The 5,466-nt window shown below is 40.0% G+C and overlaps 1 non-coding gene across 1 annotated transcript; it reads left to right on the top strand.

The window, feature by feature from the left end:
- Positions 1 to 4,703: 4,703 nt before the first annotated feature.
- Positions 4,704 to 4,810, top strand: LOC116149113 (U6 spliceosomal RNA). The gene has a single exon (XR_004132723.2). It is a non-coding gene; the product is annotated as a U6 spliceosomal RNA (small nuclear RNA).
- The last annotated feature ends 656 nt before the right edge of the window (positions 4,811 to 5,466 follow it).

Below are 5,466 nucleotides of genomic sequence, written 5' to 3'. Positions count from 1 at the left end.
CTCCCCATAGCCCAGTATACATGTCTGTTCCCACATCACACATAGTTTCACAGCTGGGTTGCTATGATAATGATAGAGAATTATTTCTGATCTAAATTAGTATTACTATTTGCCTACAATCTCTTCTTTGAACGATTTTTTTTTTTTTTAAGAAAAGAGGGGCTGAAATAGCTAATCTTCAACTATGCAAATCTGGATGTAAAGAGCTTCAGAAAAAAGCAGTTTTGCACATTCAGAGAACTTGGAAATAAAAGTTTGTATTATTTGTACTATAAAAATACTTTTCTCCAATAGACTCACAGACAGAGAATACAGACTTGTGGTTACCGGGGGATGGAGGGTGGGAAAGGATAGCCTGGGACTTCAAAATTGTAGAATAGATAAACAAGATTACACTGTATAGCACAGGGAAATATACACAAAATGTTACGATAACTCACAGAGAAAAAAATGTGACAATGAGTATGTATATGTCCATGAATGACTGAAAAATTGTGCTGAACACTGGAATTTGACACATTGTAAAATGATTTTAAATCAATAAAAAATGTTAAAAAAAAAATTAACATCCCTCATCTCCCTAATCATTCCCTTTATAACCTGAAACCCTACACTACAGAGCCATTCCTTTGAGTTAAACAAAACTCTGTTTTTGAATGGAAATATTTCTGGGAGGGGAAGTCATTTAGCCATTAAAATGCTCTATTTAAAAAAAAAAAAAAAACTTTTCTCCCACAATATAACTCTAGAAATCCTTCACTCAGATCATTTACGACGATATAAATGGGACTAAAAGTACCAGCCTCTGGCTTATTCTATCCTCCAGTTCTCAAAAGTACCTGTTCATTAATGCCTCAGCCTCAAATCATTTATTAGCATATGAAAACACTGGCCAGGTTCAAATCCTCAAAGTCTTCTGAAATGCAAATGCAACTATAAAACCCAAAGTCAGCTTAATTTATTAGTGATCATGATCTGCTGGTTTCATTCCATTCTATTCAATTCAACAAACAGAATGTGCTGTGCCAGACACCCCTACGGAGGGGGACAAAGATGCCCTCAAACCCCTGAAGGTCTCCTGGGAATGACTGGAGCACAAACAGATCATTTCAACCTGATGCCAGAGTGCTCCGGCTGCTCTTCACCCTGGTTGTTATGGGAACATAGAGAGGGAACATTTTACCAGTCTGCAGTTTGAAGATCTGGAGGAAATGTCCACAGAACTAAGATGTGAGAGATGTGTAGAAGTTGATCAGGCCAGTGATGAGGATGGAGCTCCACATTCTAGCAAAGGAGTTTACCCCTGTGTGAGAAGTATGAGTGAGGGAATGACAGTCAGTGAGGCTAGAGAAGTTTTAAGTTGACCATAAATCATTACTAGGGTCAACCGTTTTGATCTACAGAAATAACAATTTCATATGGCTCCGTCTATCAATGGAGGTCAGTGCCAGACAACTTTGCATTAATACCAGGTTGGAGAATTTGCATTTTATCTTGCTTGGGGTGGGGAAGTAATAAAGAATCGTATGTAGATGAATTTCTAGTTCAGATTTTAGAAAGACCATTCTTGTTTCCTCCTGTCTGGCAGGAGTCTGGGTAAGAGACAGTAGAGGTCTGGACTAAGACTGAGATACTAATGCAGAGGCACAATTAGAACATGTAATCACAAGATAAAATCTGTTGGAGCTGGGGACTGATTTTTGGTGGGAGAAGAAGAGAGAGAAGAAAGTCTCAGGTTTCTGGTTTGTTTCACTAGAAGGAAATTGGAGCCATTAACTCATATGAAAAAAAGAGAAAAGAAGAAGGTTTGGGGTGAAAACAATGAGTTTGGGATATATTGATTATAAAGTGCTTGAGATAGTTATCCAGAAGGCGACTGAACATAGGAGTCTATTCCAGGGAGGATTCTGAACTAGAACTGGGGATCTGGGAATCGTCAGATCATCAAGGGGAGGGGGTGAGGAGGGAAGAGGAGGCAGAGGGTCCAAAGCATGAGAGTGGTTGACACTAGTTAGAAGCATGTAGTTTTCAAGGGACTTTAGAGCCCTGATGTTTTCTTTACATGCTTTATGACTGAAGAGCCTGTAAAAATAATCTTACTCAGAAATCCAACATGTGAAAAAGCGTTGCTCTGGCTAAATGGGGGTGAGAGCTGCAGAACCCCACTTACTCAGCTTCCCCCCCCCCCTTTTTCTTCCCTTAAGATGGTCTCAGAATTGTCTCCACTGAAGAGTCACTACTGACTTTTTTCCTTGAGAGGCTTTTGACATGTTTATAACTATCAACTGCTGATATTTAGAAAAAAGAATCAGAATTCTCTCCATTGATCTTGCCTCTTACAATAATAACTTACATAGCATTTATGATGTTTCAGGCACTCTTCTAAATACTTTATCTGTATTAAGCTAACTCATTTACTGCACACAACAATTTAATGAGATATATACTATTATTATAAACATTTTAAAGATGAAAATTAGGCATGAAGGAAAGAGGAAACTGAGGCACAGAGAGGTTAAGTGACTTACCTAAGGCCACACAGCTAATAAGAGAGAGACCTGATATCCAACCTCCAAAAATCCATCCCCTTAAGTATTTTGTTACGGTGCCTCTCATATTTTCGTAACTTCTTGTTTCAACAGTTTTTGTAATTTACAATAACTTTTTCCCTCTTTCATTCCCTTTGTCCAAATTACCTTTTGTTCAGGACTCAATTTCTTCTATTAGCATAGCAGCATCAAAAAAGAAAGTACAGCCTCTCTCATACTCTCCATTCTTCTAGGCACACAAATGTCGTGAATTCTGATGGTGATTCTTTTTTGGAAGAATTTTCCTGACTCTTTAAGGCTATGTTCTTCAGTCCTCTATTTATGCAAGTTAGTCCTAAATATTTGATTTCCAGTCACTTTTTTGTTATTTCTGATCTCACTGAAATGCTTTCTGTAACATAGTTCAGTCCTAGTCTATCATAAACAGGACAAACATTATACTCTAAAGTCAAATTCACTTTTACATTTATTTTAGAGAAGACAGGATATTGAAGTATACTAATTGGCTCTTAGGCCAGGAAGGAGGAAGTGTTTGTTCAAGCATCTTGTTTAACCTTCACAATGAAGCTGTGAGGCATGTGGTTCCATCCTTATTTTACAGTTGAGGAATGAGACTTCAAGAGGATAATTACACGTACCATTCATCGATGGCTTGCTTTGATCCACCACTCTGTTTCCACACACTATCTCATTTAATCCTTAGAGCAAACAAATGAGGTGGTATTATTTATCTCCATTTATAGATGAGGAAAGAAAGGTTTAAGGAGATTAAATGCACACCCTAGGATCATAGAGCAAAAGCTAGTTTATCTGACTTTAAAGATTATCTCCTTTTCTCTTTATTACACCAAGATCTTGGCTCCAACTTCTGTTGGAGAGTCTGTTATTCTTACATTCTTTAATCTTTCTCTTCATGATTTTCTCGAAATTGGGGTAAATTCAAGTGCTGACCAGATCCAAGCAAGTAACGAAAGGGAGTGAGACAAGCCATGTGTCAGAGACATAATGTGCAAGCTGAAGAAGTGGCCGCTGATCCTAGACCTCAGTGACACAGAACAAGGGTGAGGCTGGTCCCTGCACTAAACAGAGGGCGAGAAGCCCAGCACCCAGGAGCAACGGAGACTGGCTGTCTGAGGGCTCGCGGCCCTGTATTTCCATGTGGGGACACCACCCCGCATTCCAGATCTTCAGATTCTTCAAGATGAGACCAAAAGTTACCATTTTAAATTACAGTTCCTAATTGTTCAACAGTAGGGATTAATTCAGCTCTTTCCTCTTGGGCCTCCAGTCTGGGGACCTCCGCTCTGAAGGCTCTCATGCTCGGTCTGGTTCACTTTATCTTTACTTGCCTCCCCCTTTTCCCAGAATTTCATTTCCCTATTTCTTATATAACTTTTTAAAGAAATATTTCATTTCTTACTTTTAATACTACCTTTATTACTTGGGGAGAAGACAACCATGGACGAACCAAGGAGAGAGGCTTCGAACAGATTCTTTCCTCAGAGGGTGACAGCCCTAACCTCAGATCTCTAGCCTCCACAACTGTGAGAAAATACAGTCTGGCGTTTAAGCCACTCAGCCTGGGGCGCTTTGTTACAGCAGCCTGAGAAGGCTGATACCCTCTCCTTTACTCTTTGTTCAACACAGCAGCAGGGAGACCCCGATAAAGTGTCAGGCCATTGGGAGGGGGAGTCTCCCAATGAGTTCTCGTGGCTAGACTAATAACGAAGTTGACACAAGAAAGATTAACAAGAGAAAAAGAAAGAAATGTTAATTCACACGCATGGAGGTCTCCTAAAAATGGGACCTGAGAAGTGGCCAAAGCAGGCAGCATTTATTCTTTTTAGACAAAGGAACAATACATTTGTGAAGAATTGACAGAACCAAGAAACTTAGGTTTGGGTACCCAGTTAGTAAAGACTCTAAACAGAGTTTGGGCTGGGGGTAGTAAATTAAAGAAGTAACAAGGTTTGTTTTTAAAGGCTTCTTGGCCCAGATTCCCTGTTTTCAGGGATAAAGGTGTCCTTCCACCTCCGGTGCAGGGGTGCACCTTCCCTTGAGGGGTTTATTTCCTGCTTTCAGGGAGACAGAGGAGGTCAGGGTGTCCCTCTTGCGTTGGCCATTTCTTAGGTAACTTTAATTCAAAATAATCTAGTGCTCACTTCGGCAGCACATATACTAACATTGGAATGATACAGAGCAGATGAGCATGGCCCTTGCACAAGGATGACACACAAGTTCGTGAAGTGTTTCATATTTTTATGAAATAATGCCATTTGTAGCAACATGGATGGACCTGGAGATCAACATACAAATTGAAGTAAGTCAGACAGAGAAAGACAAAAATCATATGTCACTTATATGTGGAATCTCAAAAGCAGTGACACGAATGAACTTATTTACAAAACAGGGACAGACTCACAGACATAGAAAACAAACTTATGGTTACCAGGGAAGAAGGTGGGTGGGGAGGGATAAATTGGGAGTTCAGGATTGGCAAATACATAAACAATAAGGTCCTACTGTATGGTATAGGGAACTATATTGAATATTTTTTTAATAGCCTATAGTGAAAAAGAATAAGAAAAAGAATAATATGCATATGTATAACTGAGTCACTATGCTGTACACCAGAAACTAACACATCATTGTAAATCGACTCCACTTCAGTTTGAAAAATAAAATAATCAATATGCCAACGTGGTGTATCTTGGGACAGCCTTCCCTAAGCTCCACTAAGTCAATTCACACCTCTTTGCTGTTAAAGCTCCCCAAAGCCATCCTTCCACAGACCCACAGGGATCCACCCTCTGTCCTGTCTTCCCGGTGGCATCCTCTCCTGCAAATCTCCCTCACTCATGCCCTCATCCTCTCCATCCCGCTCAGGTACCGCCTTCCCCAAGAGTCCTTTCCTGGC

The sequence above is a fragment of the Camelus dromedarius genome, chromosome 1, assembly GCF_036321535.1.
Source record: "Camelus dromedarius isolate mCamDro1 chromosome 1, mCamDro1.pat, whole genome shotgun sequence".
NCBI lineage: Eukaryota > Metazoa > Chordata > Mammalia > Artiodactyla > Camelidae > Camelus > Camelus dromedarius.
The sequence above is the reverse complement of the archived record's forward strand: the minus strand, read 5'-3'. Positions and strand labels throughout refer to the sequence as shown.